Source organism: Salmo salar, chromosome 17 (genome assembly GCF_965601325.2).
Source record: "Salmo salar chromosome 17, fSalSal1, whole genome shotgun sequence".
Classification (NCBI taxonomy): domain Eukaryota; kingdom Metazoa; phylum Chordata; class Actinopteri; order Salmoniformes; family Salmonidae; genus Salmo; species Salmo salar.
In genome coordinates, this window is record NC_138307.1 from 65,766,887 (window position 1) to 65,784,709 (window position 17,823).

Here is a 17,823-nt window from a genome sequence, read left to right on the forward strand (position 1 = left end):
TTAGATATGTATTATTAAACATTAACACAATACCACACCCTTCCATTAGATATGTATTATTAAACATTAACACAATACCACACCCTTCCATTAGATATGTATTACTAAACATAAACACAATACCACACCACACCCGTCCATTAGATATGTATTACTAAACATAAACACAATACCACACCCTTCCATTAGATATGTATTATTAAACATTAACACAATACCACACCCGTCCATTAGATATGTATTATTAAACATTAACACAATACCACACCCTTCCATTAGATATGTATTATTAAACATTAACACAATACCACACCCTGCCATTAGATATGTATTATTAAACATTAACACAATACCACACCCTTCCATTAGATATGTATTATTAAACATTAACACAATACCACACCCTTCCATTAGATATGTATTATTAAACATTAACACAATACCACACCCGTCCATTAGATATGTATTATTAAACATTAACACAATACCACACCACACCCGCCCATTAGATATGTATTATTAAACATTAACACAATACCACACCCTTCCATTAGATCTGTATTATTAAACATGAACACAATACCACACCCGTCCATTTGATATGTATTATTAAACATTAACACAATACCACACCCTTCCATTAGATATGTATTATTAAACATTAACGCAATACCACACCACACCCGTCCATTAGATATGTATTACTAAACATTAACACAATACCACACCCTTCCATTAGATATGTATTATTAAACATTAACACAATACCACACCCTTCCATTAGATATGTATTATTAAACATTAACACAATACCACACCCTTCCATTAGATATGTATTACTAAACATAAACACAATACCACACCACACCCGTCCATTAGATATGTATTACTAAACATAAACACAATACCACACCCTTCCATTAGATATGTATTATTAAACATTAACACAATACCACACCCGTCCATTAGATATGTATTATTAAAAATTAACACAATACCACACCCTTCCATTAGATATGTATTATTAAACATTAACACAATACCACACCCTGCCATTAGATATGTATTATTAAACATTAACACAATACCACACCCTTCCATTAGATATGTATTATTAAACATTAACACAATACCACACCCGTCCATTAGATATGTATTATTTAACATTAACACAATACCACACCCTACCATTAGATATGTATTATTAAACATGAACACAATACCACACCCTTCCATTAGATATGTATTATTAAACATTAACACAATACCACACCCTTCCATTAGATATGTATTATTAAACATGAACACAATACCACACCCTTCCATTAGATATGTATTATTAAACATTAACACAATACCACACCATTCCATTAGATATGTATGATTAAACATGAACACAATACCACACCACACCCGTCCATTAGATATGTATTATTAAACATTAACACAATAACACAACACACCCGTCCATTAGATATGTATTATTAAACATTAACACAATACCACACCCGTCCATTAGATATGTATTACTAAACATAAACACAATACCACACCCTTCCATTAGATATGTATTATTAAACATTAACACAATACCACACCCATCCATTAGATATGTATTATTAAACATTAACACAATACCACACCCTTCCATTAGATATGTATTATTAAACATGAACACAATACCACACCCTTCCATTAGATATGTATTATTAAACATTAACACAATACCACACCCGTCAATTAGATATGTATTATTAAACATTAACGCAATACCACACCACACCCGTCCATTAGATATGTATTATTAAACATGAACACAATACCACACCCTTCCATTAGATATGTATTATTAAACATTAACACAATACCACACCCTTCTATTAGATATGTATTATTAAACATGAACACAATACCACACTCTTCCATTAGATATGTATTATTAAACATTAACACAATACCACACCCGTACATTAGATATGTATTATTAAACATTAACACAATACCACACCCGTCCATTAGATATGTATTACTAAACATAAACACAATACCACACCCTTCCATTAGATATGTATTATTAAACATTAACACAATACCACACCCATCCATTAGATATGTATTATTAAACATTAACACAATACCACACCCGTCCATTAGATATGTATTATTAAACATTAACACAATACCACACTCTTCCATTAGATATGTATTATTAAACGTTAACACAATACCACACCCTTCCATTAGATATGTATTATTAAACATGAACACAATACCACACCCTTCCATTAGATATGTATTATTAAACATGAACACAATACCACACCCTTCCATTAGATATGTATTATTAAACATTAACACAATACCACACCCTTCCATTAGATATGTATTATTAAACATGAACACAATACCACACCCGTCCATTAGATATGTATTATTAAACATTAACACAATTCCACACCCTTCCATTAGATATGTATTATTAAACATTAACACAATACCACACCCGTCCATTAGATATGTATTATTAAACATGAACACAATACCACACCCTTCCATTAGATATTTATTATTAAACATGAACACAATACCACACCCGTCCATTAGATATGTATTATTAAACATTAACACAATACCACACCCTTCCATTAGATATGTATTATTAAACATTAACGCAATACCACACCACACCCGTCCATTAGATATGTATTATTAAACATTAACACAATACCACACCCTTCCATTAGATATGTATTATTAAACATTAACACAATACCACACCCTTCCATTAGATATGTATTATTAAACATTAAAACAATACCACACCCTTCCATTAGATATGTATTACTAAACATAAACACAATACCACACCACACCCGTCCATTAGATATGTATTACTAAACATAAACACAATACCACACCCTTCCATTAGATATGTATTATTAAACATTAACACAATACCACACCCGTCCATTAGATATGTATTATTAAACATTAACACAATACCACACCCTTCCATTAGATATGTATTATTAAACATTAACACAATACCACACCCTGCCATTAGATATGTATTATTAAACATTAACACAATACCACACCCTTCCATTAGATATGTATTATTAAACATTAACACAATACCACACCCTTCCATTAGATATGTATTATTAAACATTAACACAATACCACACCCGTCCATTAGATATGTATTATTAAACATTAACACAATACCACACCACACCCGCCCATTAGATATGTATTATTAAACATTAACACAATACCACACTCTACCATTAGATATGTATGATTAAACATGAACACAATACCACACCCGTCCATTAGATATGTATTATTAAACATTAACACAATAACACAACACACCAGTCCATTAGATATGTATTATTAAACATTAACACAATACCACACCCTTCCATTAGTTATGTATTATTAAACATTAACACAATAACACAACACACCCGTCCATTAGATATGTATTATTAAACATTAACACAATACCACACCCTTCCATTAGATATGTATTATTAAACATTAACACAATACCACACCACACCCTTCCATTAGATATGTATTATTAAACATGAACACAATACCACACCCTTCCATTAGATATGCATTATTAAACAATAACACAATACCACACCCGAACATTAGATATGTATTATTAAACATTAACACAATACCACACTCTTCCATTAGATATGTATTATTAAACGTTAACATAATACCACACCCATCCATTAGATATGTATTATTAAACATGAACACAATACCACACCCTTCCATTAGATATGTATTATTAAACATTAACACAATACCACACCCTTCCATTAGATATGTATTATTAAACATTAACACAATACCACACCACACCCGTCCATTAGATATGTATTATTAAACATTAACACAATACCACACCCTGCCATTAGATATGTATTATTAAACATTATCACAATACCACACCCTTCCATTAGATATGTATTATTAAACATTAACACAATACCACACCCTTCCATTAGATATGTATTATTAAACATTAACACAATACCACACCCGTCCATTAGATATGTATTATTAAACATGAACACAATACCACACCCTTCCATTAGATATGTATTATTAAACATTAACACAATACCACACCACACCCGTCCATTAGATATGTATTATTAAACATTAACACAATACCACACTCTTCCATTAGATATGTATGATTAAACATGAACACAATATCACACCCGTCCATTAGATATGTATTATTAAACATTAACACAATAACACAACACACCCGTCCATTAGATATGTATTATTAAACATTAACACAATACCACACCCTTCCATTAGATATGTATTATTAAACATTAACACAATACCACACCACACCCTTCCATTAGATATGTATTATTAAACATGAACACAATACCACACCCTTCCATTAGATATGTATTATTAAACATTAACACAATACCACACCCTTCCATTAGATATGTATTATTAAACATTAACACAATACCACAACACACCCGTCCATTAGATATGTATTATTAAACATGAACACAATACCACACCCTTCCATTAGATATGTATTATTAAACATGAACACAATACCACACCCTTCCATTAGATATGTATTATTAAAAATTAACACAATACCACACCCTTCCATTAGATATGTATTATTAAACATTAACACAATACCACACCCGTCCATTAGATATGTATTATTAAACATGAACACAATACCACACCCGTCCATTAGATATGTATTATTAAACATTAACACAATACCACACCCGTCCATTAGATATGTATTATTAAACATTAACACAATACCACACCACACCCTTCCATTAGATATGTATTATTAAACATGAACACAATACCACACCCGTCCATTAGATATGTATTGTTAAACATTAACACAATACCACACCCTTCCATTAGATATGTATTATTAAACATTAACACAATACCACACCCGCCCATTAGATATGGATTATTAAACATTAACACAATACCACACCACACCCTTCCATTAGATATGTATTACCAAACATAAACACAATACCACACCCGTCCATTAGATTTGTATTATTAAACATTAACACAATACCACACCCTTCCATTAGATATGTATTATTAAACATGAACACAATACCACACCCGTCCATTAGATATGTATTATTAAACATGAACACAATACCACACCCTTCCATTAGATATGTATTATTAAACATTAACACAATACCTCACACTTCCATTAGATATGTATTATTAAACATTAACACAATACCACACCCGGCCATTAGATATGTATGATTAAACATTAACACAATACCACACCCGTCCATTAGATCTGTATTATTAAACATGAACACAATACCACACCCTTCCATTAGATCTGTATTATTAAACATGAACACAATACCACACCCGTCCATTTGATATGTATTATTAAACATTAACTCAATACCACACCCTTCCATTAGATATGTATTATTAAACATTAACGCAATACCACACCACACCCGTCCATTAGATATGTATTACTAAACATTAACACAATACCACACCCTTCCATTAGATATGTATTATTAAACATTAACACAATACCACACCCTTCCATTAGATATGTATTATTAAACATTAACACAATACCACACCCTTCCATTAGATATGTATTACTAAACATAAACACAATACCACACCACACCCGTCCATTAGATATGTATTACTAAACATAAACACAATACCACACCCTTCCATTAGATATGTATTATTAAACATTAACACAATACCACACCCGTCCATTAGATATGTATTATTAAAAATTAACACAATACCACACCCTTCCATTAGATATGTATTATTAAACATTAACACAATACCACACCCTGCCATTAGATATGTATTATTAAACATTAACACAATACCACACCCTTCCATTAGATATGTATTATTAAACATTAACACAATACCACACCCGTCCATTAGATATGTATTATTTAACATTAACACAATACCACACCCTACCATTAGATATGTATTATTAAACATGAACACAATACCACACCCTTCCATTAGATATGTATTATTAAACATTAACACAATACCACACCCTTCCATTAGATATGTATTATTAAACATTAACACAATACCACACCACACCCGTCCATTAGATATCTATTATTAAACATTAACACAATACCACACCCTTCCATTAGATATGTATTATTAAACATTAACACAATACCACACCACACCCTTCCATTAGATATGTATTATTAAACATGAACACAATACCACACCCGTCCATTAGATATGTATTGTTAAACATTAACACAATACCACACCCTTCCATTAGATATGTATTATTAAACATTAACACAATACCACACCCGCCCATTAGATATGTATTATTAAACATTAACACAATACCACACAACACCCTTCCATTAGATATGTATTACTAAACATAAACACAATACCACACCCGTCCATTAGATATGTATTATTAAACATGAACACAATACCACACCCGTCCATTAGATATGTATTATTAAACATGAACACAATACCACACCCTTCCATTAGATATGTATTATTAAACATTAACACAATACCACACCACACCCGCCCATTAGATATGTATTATTAAACATTAACACAATACCACACTCTTCCATTAGATATGTATGATTAAACATGAACACAATACCACACCCGTCCATTAGATATGTATTATTAAACATTAACACAATAACACAACACACCCGTCCATTAGATATGTATTATTAAACATTAACACAATACCACACCCGTCCATTAGATATGTATTATTAAACATTAACACAATACCACACCCTTCCATTAGATATGTATTATTAAACATTAACACAATACCACACTCTTCCATTAGATATGTATTATTAAACATAAACACAATTCCACACCCTTCCATTAGATATGTATTATTAAACATTAACACAATACCACACCCGTCCATTAGATATGTATTATTAAACATTAACACAATACCACACCCTTCCATTAGATATGTATTATTAAACATGAACACAATACCACACCCTTCCATTAGATATGTATTATTAAACATGAACACAATACCACACCCTTCCATTAGATATGTATTATTAAACATTAACACAATACCACACCCGTCCATTAGATATGTATTATTAAACATTAACACAATACCACACCCGTCCATTAGATATGTATTATTAAAAATTAACACAATACCACACCCTTCCATTAGATATGTATTATTAAACATTAACACAATACCACACCCGTCCATTAGATATGTATTATTAAACATTAACACAATACCACACCCTTCCATTAGATATGTATTATTAAACATTAACACAATACCACACCCTTCCATTAGATATGTATTATTAAACATTAACACAATACCACACCCGTCCATTAGATATGTATTATTAAACATTAACACAATACCACACCCTTCCATTAGATATGTATTATTAAACATTAACACAATACCACACCCTTCCATAAGATATGTATTATTAAACATTAACACAATACCACACCCGTCCATTAGATATGTATTATTAAACATTAACACAATACCACACCCTTCCATTAGATATGTATTATTAAACATTAACACAATACCACACCCGTCCATTAGAAATGTATTATTAAACATTAACGCAATACCACACCACACCCGTCCATTAGATATGTATTATTAAACATGAACACAATACCACACCCTTCCATTAGATATGTATTATTAAACATTAACACAATACCACACCCTTCTATTAGATATGTATTATTAAACATTAACACAATACCACACCCTTCCATTAGATATGTATTATTAAACATTAACACAATACCACACTCTTCCATTAGATATGTATTATTAAACGTTAACATAATACCACACCCTTCCATTAGATATGTATTATTAAACATGAACACAATACCACACCCTTCCATTAGATATGTATTATTAAACATTAACACAATACCACACCATTCCATTAGATATGTATGATTAAACATGAACACAATACCACACCACACCCGTCCATTAGATATGTATTATTAAACATTAACACAATAACACAACACACCCGTCCATTAGATATGTATTATTAAACATTAACACAATACCACACCCGTCCATTAGATATGTATTACTAAACATAAACACAATACCACACCCTTCCATTAGATATGTATTATTAAACATTAACACAATACCACACCCATCCATTAGATATGTATAATTAAACATTAACACAATACCACACCCTTCCATTAGATATGTATTATTAAACATGAACACAATACCACACCCTTCCATTAGATATGTATTATTAAACATTAACACAATACCACACCCGTCCATTAGATATGTATTATTAAACATTAACGCAATACCACACCACACCCGTCCATTAGATATGTATTATTAAACATGAACACAATACCACACCCTTCCATTAGATATGTATTATTAAACATTAACACAATACCACACCCTTCTATTAGATATGTATTATTAAACATGAACACAATACCACACTCTTCCATTAGATATGTATTATTAAACATTAACACAATACCACACCCGTACATTAGATATGTATTATTAAACATTAACACAATACCACACCCGTCCATTAGATATGTATTATTAAACATTAACACAATACCACACTCTTCCATTAGATATGTATTATTAAACGTTAACACAATACCACACCCTTCCATTAGATATGTATTATTAAACATGAACACAATACCACACCCTTCCATTAGATATGTATTATTAAACATGAACACAATACCACACCCTTCCATTAGATATGTATTATTAAACATTAACACAATACCACACCCTTCCATTAGATATGTATTATTAAACATTAACACAATACCACACCCGTCCATTAGATATGTGTTATTAAACATGAACACAATACCACACCCGTCCATTAGATATGTATTATTAAACATTAACACAATACCACACCCGTCCATTAGATATGTATTATTAAACATTAACACAATACCACACCACACCCTTCCATTAGATATGTATTATTAAACATGAACACAATACCACACCCGTCCATTAGATATGTATTGTTAAACATTAACACAATACCACACCCTTCCATTAGATATGTATTATTAAACATTAACACAATACCACACCCGCCCATTAGATATGGATTATTAAACATTAACACAATACCACACCACACCCTTCCATTAGATATGTATTACCAAACATAAACACAATACCACACCCGTCCATTAGATTTGTATTATTAAACATTAACACAATACCACACCCGTCCATTAGATATGTATTATTAAACATGAACACAATACCACACCCTCCCATTAGATATGTATTATTAAACATTAACACAATACCACACCCTTCCATTAGATATGTATTATTAAACATTAACACAATACCACACCACACCCGCACATTAGATATGTATTATTAAACATTAACACAATACCACACCCTTCCATTAGATATGTATTATTAAACATGAACACAATACCACACCCTTCCATTAGATATGCATTATAAAACATTAACACCATACCACACCCGAACATTAGATATGTATTATTAAACATGAACACAATACCACAGCCTTCCATTAGATATGTATTATTAAACATTAACACAATACCACACCCTTCCATTAGATATGTATTATTAAACATTAACACAATACCTCACACTTCCATTAGATATGTATTATTAAACATTAACACAATACCACACCCGGCCATTAGATATGTATGATTAAACATGAACACAATACCACACCCTTCCATTAGATCTGTATTATTAAACATGAACACAATACCACACCCTTCCATTAGATCTGTATTATTAAACATGAACACAATACCACACCCGTCCATTTGATATGTATTATTAAACATTAACACAATACCACACCCTTCCATTAGATATGTATTATTAAACATTAACGCAATACCACACCACACCCGTCCATTAGATATGTATTACTAAACATTAACACAATACCACACCCTTCCATTAGATATGTATTATTAAACATTAACACAATACCACACCCTTCCATTAGATATGTATTATTAAACATTAACACAATACCACACCCTTCCATTAGATATGTATTACTAAACATAAACACAATACCACACCACACCCGTCCATTAGATATGTATTACTAAACATAAACACAATACCACACCCTTCCATTAGATATGTATTATTAAACATTAACACAATACCACACCCTTCCATTAGATATGTATTATTAAAAATTAACACAATACCACACCCTTCCATTAGATATGTATTATTAAACATTAACACAATACCACACCCGTCCATTAGATATGTATTATTAAACATGAACACAATACCACACCCGTCCATTAGATATGTATTATTAAACATTAACACAATACCACACCCGTCCATTAGATATGTATTATTAAACATTAACACAATACCACACCACACCCTTCCATTAGATATGTATTATTAAACATGAACACAATACCACACCCGTCCATTAGATATGTATTGTTAAACATTAACACAATACCACACCCTTCCATTAGATATGTATTATTAAACATTAACACAATACCACACCCGCCCATTAGATATGGATTATTAAACATTAACACAATACCACACCACACCCTTCCATTAGATATGTATTACCAAACATAAACACAATACCACACCCGTCCATTAGATTTGTATTATTAAACATTAACACAATACCACACCCTTCCATTAGATATGTATTATTAAACATGAACACAATACCACACCCGTCCATTAGATATGTATTATTAAACATGAACACAATACCACACCCTTCCATTAGATATGTATTATTAAACATTAACACAATACCTCACACTTCCATTAGATATGTATTATTAAACATTAACACAATACCACACCCGGCCATTAGATATGTATGATTAAACATTAACACAATACCACACCCTTCCATTAGATCTGTATTATTAAACATGAACACAATACCACACCCTTCCATTAGATCTGTATTATTAAACATGAACACAATACCACACCCGTCCATTTGATATGTATTATTAAACATTAACACAATACCACACCCTTCCATTAGATATGTATTATTAAACATTAACGCAATACCACACCACACCCGTCCATTAGATATGTATTACTAAACATTAACACAATACCACACCCTTCCATTAGATATGTATTATTAAACATTAACACAATACCACACCCTTCCATTAGATATGTATTATTAAACATTAACACAATACCACACCCGTCCATTAGATATGTATTATTTAACATTAACACAATACCACACCCTACCATTAGATATGTATTATTAAACATGAACACAATACCACACCCTTCCATTAGATATGTATTATTAAACATTAACACAATACCACACCCTTCCATTAGATATGTATTATTAAACATTAACACAATACCACACCACACCCGTCCATTAGATATCTATTATTAAACATTAACACAATACCACACCCTTCCATTAGATATGTATTATTAAACATTAACACAATACCACACCACACCCTTCCATTAGATATGTATTATTAAACATGAACACAATACCACACCCGTCCATTAGATATGTATTGTTAAACATTAACACAATACCACACCCTTCCATTAGATATGTATTATTAAACATTAACACAATACCACACCCGCCCATTAGATATGTATTATTAAACATTAACACAATACCACACAACACCCTTCCATTAGATATGTATTACTAAACATAAACACAATACCACACCCGTCCATTAGATATGTATTATTAAACATGAACACAATACCACACCCGTCCATTAGATATGTATTATTAAACATGAACACAATACCACACCCTTCCATTAGATATGTATTATTAAACATTAACACAATACCACACCACACCCGCCCATTAGATATGTATTATTAAACATTAACACAATACCACACTCTTCCATTAGATATGTATGATTAAACATGAACACAATACCACACCCGTCCATTAGATATGTATTATTAAACATTAACACAATAACACAACACACCCGTCCATTAGATATGTATTATTAAACATTAACACAATACCACACCCGTCCATTAGATATGTATTATTAAACATTAACACAATACCACACCCTTCCATTAGATATGTATTATTAAACATTAACACAATACCACACTCTTCCATTAGATATGTATTATTAAACATAAACACAATTCCACACCCTTCCATTAGATATGTATTATTAAACATTAACACAATACCACACCCGTCCATTAGATATGTATTATTAAACATTAACACAATACCACACCCTTCCATTAGATATGTATTATTAAACATGAACACAATACCACACCCTTCCATTAGATATGTATTATTAAACATGAACACAATACCACACCCTTCCATTAGATATGTATTATTAAACATTAACACAATACCACACCCGTCCATTAGATATGTATTATTAAACATTAACACAATACCACACCCGTCCATTAGATATGTATTATTAAAAATTAACACAATACCACACCCTTCCATTAGATATGTATTATTAAACATTAACACAATACCACACCCGTCCATTAGATATGTATTATTAAACATTAACACAATACCACACCCTTCCATTAGATATGTATTATTAAACATTAACACAATACCACACCCTTCCATTAGATATGTATTATTAAACATTAACACAATACCACACCCGTCCATTAGATATGTATTATTAAACATTAACACAATACCACACCCTTCCATTAGATATGTATTATTAAACATTAACACAATACCACACCCTTCCATAAGATATGTATTATTAAACATTAACACAATACCACACCCGTCCATTAGATATGTATTATTAAACATTAACACAATACCACACCCTTCCATTAGATATGTATTATTAAACATTAACACAATACCACACCCGTCCATTAGAAATGTATTATTAAACATTAACGCAATACCACACCACACCCGTCCATTAGATATGTATTATTAAACATGAACACAATACCACACCCTTCCATTAGATATGTATTATTAAACATTAACACAATACCACACCCTTCTATTAGATATGTATTATTAAACATTAACACAATACCACACCCTTCCATTAGATATGTATTATTAAACATTAACACAATACCACACTCTTCCATTAGATATGTATTATTAAACGTTAACATAATACCACACCCTTCCATTAGATATGTATTATTAAACATGAACACAATACCACACCCTTCCATTAGATATGTATTATTAAACATTAACACAATACCACACCATTCCATTAGATATGTGTGATTAAACATGAACACAATACCACACCACACCCGTCCATTAGATATGTATTATTAAACATTAACACAATAACACAACACACCCGTCCATTAGATATGTATTATTAAACATTAACACAATACCACACCCGTCCATTAGATATGTATTACTAAACATAAACACAATACCACACCCTTCCATTAGATATGTATTATTAAACATTAACACAATACCACACCCATCCATTAGATATGTATAATTAAACATTAACACAATACCACACCCTTCCATTAGATATGTATTATTAAACATGAACACAATACCACACCCTTCCATTAGATATGTATTATTAAACATTAACACAATACCACACCCGTCCATTAGATATGTATTATTAAACATTAACGCAATACCACACCACACCCGTCCATTAGATATGTATTATTAAACATGAACACAATACCACACCCTTCCATTAGATATGTATTATTAAACATTAACACAATACCACACCCTTCTATTAGATATGTATTATTAAACATGAACACAATACCACACTCTTCCATTAGATATGTATTATTAAACATTAACACAATACCACACCCGTACATTAGATATGTATTATTAAACATTAACACAATACCACACCCGTCCATTAGATATGTATTATTAAACATTAACACAATACCACACTCTTCCATTAGATATGTATTATTAAACGTTAACACAATACCACACCCTTCCATTAGATATGTATTATTAAACATGAACACAATACCACACCCTTCCATTAGATATGTATTATTAAACATGAACACAATACCACACCCTTCCATTAGATATGTATTATTAAACATTAACACAATACCACACCCTTCCATTAGATATGTATTATTAAACATTAACACAATACCACACCCGTCCATTAGATATGTGTTATTAAACATGAACACAATACCACACCCGTCCATTAGATATGTATTATTAAACATTAACACAATACCACACCCGTCCATTAGATATGTATTATTAAACATTAACACAATACCACACCACACCCTTCCATTAGATATGTATTATTAAACATGAACACAATACCACACCCGTCCATTAGATATGTATTGTTAAACATTAACACAATACCACACCCTTCCATTAGATATGTATTATTAAACATTAACACAATACCACACCCGCCCATTAGATATGGATTATTAAACATTAACACAATACCACACCACACCCTTCCATTAGATATGTATTACCAAACATAAACACAATACCACACCCGTCCATTAGATTTGTATTATTAAACATTAACACAATACCACACCCGTCCATTAGATATGTATTATTAAACATGAACACAATACCACACCCTTCCATTAGATATGTATTATTAAACATTAACACAATACCACACCCTTCCATTAGATATGTATTATTAAACATTAACACAATACCACACCACACCCGCACATTAGATATGTATTATTAAACATTAACACAATACCACACCCTTCCATTAGATATGTATTATTAAACATGAACACAATACCACACCCTTCCATTAGATATGCATTATAAAACATTAACACCATACCACACCCGAACATTAGATATGTATTATTAAACATGAACACAATACCACAGCCTTCCATTAGATATGTATTATTAAACATTAACACAATACCACACCCTTCCATTAGATATGTATTATTAAACATTAACACAATACCTCACACTTCCATTAGATATGTATTATTAAACATTAACACAATACCACACCCGGCCATTAGATATGTATGATTAAACATGAACACAATACCACACCCTTCCATTAGATCTGTATTATTAAACATGAACACAATACCACACCCTTCCATTAGATCTGTATTATTAAACATGAACACAATACCACACCCGTCCATTTGATATGTATTATTAAACATTAACACAATACCACACCCTTCCATTAGATATGTATTATTAAACATTAACGCAATACCACACCACACCCGTCCATTAGATATGTATTACTAAACATTAACACAATACCACACCCTTCCATTAGATATGTATTATTAAACATTAACACAATACCACACCCTTCCATTAGATATGTATTATTAAACATTAACACAATACCACACCCTTCCATTAGATATGTATTACTAAACATAAACACAATACCACACCACACCCGTCCATTAGATATGTATTACTAAACATAAACACAATACCACACCCTTCCATTAGATATGTATTATTAAACATTAACACAATACCACACCCGTCCATTAGCTATGTATTATTAAAAATTAACACAATACCACACCCTTCCATTTGATATGTATTATTAAACATTAACACAATACCACACCCTGCCATTAGATATGTATTATTAAACATTAACACAATACCACACCCTTCCATTAGATATGTATTATTAAACATTAACACAATACCACACCCGTCCATTAGATATGTATTATTAAACATTAACACAATACCACACCCTTCCATTAGATATGTATTATTAAACATTAACACAATACCACACCCTTCCATTAGATATGTATTATTAAACATGAACACAATACCACACCCTTCCATTAGATATGTATTATTAAACATTAACACAATACCACACCATTCCATTAGATATGTATGATTAAACATGAACACAATACCACACCACACCCGTCCATTAGATATGTATTATTAAACATTAACACAATAACACAACACACCCGTCCATTAGATATGTATTATTAAACATTAACACAATACCACACCCGTCCATTAGATATGTATTACTAAACATAAACACAATACCACACCCTTCCATTAGATATGTATTATTAAACATTAACACAATACCACACCCATCCATTAGATATGTATTATTAAACATTAACACAATACCACACCCTTCCATTAGATATGTATTATTAAACATGAACACAATACCACACCCTTCCATTAGATATGTATTATTAAACATTAACACAATACCACACCCGTCCATTAGATATGTATTATTAAACATTAACGCAATACCACACCACACCCGTCCATTAGATATGTATTATTAAACATGAACACAATACCACACCCTTCCATTAGATATGTATTATTAAACATTAACACAATACCACACCCTTCTATTAGATATGTATTATTAAACATGAACACAATACCACACTCTTCCATTAGATATGTATTATTAAACATTAACACAATACCACACCCGTACATTAGATATGTATTATTAAACATTAACACAATACCACACCCGTCCATTAGATATGTATTATTAAACATTAACACAATACCACACTCTTCCATTAGATATGTATTATTAAACCTTAACACAATACCACACCCTTCCATTAGATATGTATTATTAAACATGAACACAATACCACACCCTTCCATTAGATATGTATTATTAAACATGAACACAATACCACACCCTTCCATTAGATATGTATTATTAAACATTAACACAATACCACACCCTTCCATTAGATATGTATTATTAAACATTAACACAATACCACACCCGTCCATTAGATATGTATTATTAAACATGAACACAATACCACAGCCGTCCATTAGATATGTATTATTAAACATTAACACAATACCACACCCGTCCATTAGATATGTATTATTAAACATTAACACAATACCACACCACACCCTTCCATTAGATATGTATTATTAAACATGAACACAATACCACACCCGTCCATTAGATATGTATTGTTAAACATTAACACAATACCACACCCTTCCATTAGATATGTATTATTAAACATTAACACAATACCACACCCGCCCATTAGATATGGATTATTAAACATTAACACAATACCACACCACACCCTTCCATTAGATATGTATTACCAAACATAAACACAATACCACACCCGTCCATTAGATTTGTATTATTAAACATTAACACAATACCACACCCGTCCATTAGATATGTATTATTAAACATGAACACAATACCACACCCTTCCATTAGATATGTATTATTAAACATTAACACAATACCACACCCTTCCATTAGATATGTATTATTAAACATTAACACAATACCACACCACACCCGCACATTAGATATGTATTATTAAACATTAACACAATACCACACCCTTCCATTAGATATGTATTATTAAACATGAACACAATACCACACCCTTCCATTAGATATGCATTATAAAACATTAACACCATACCACACCCGAACATTAGATATGTATTATTAAACATTAACACAATACCACACCCTTCCATTAGATATGTATTATTAAACATTAACACAATACCACACCCTTCCATTAGATATGTATTATTAAACATT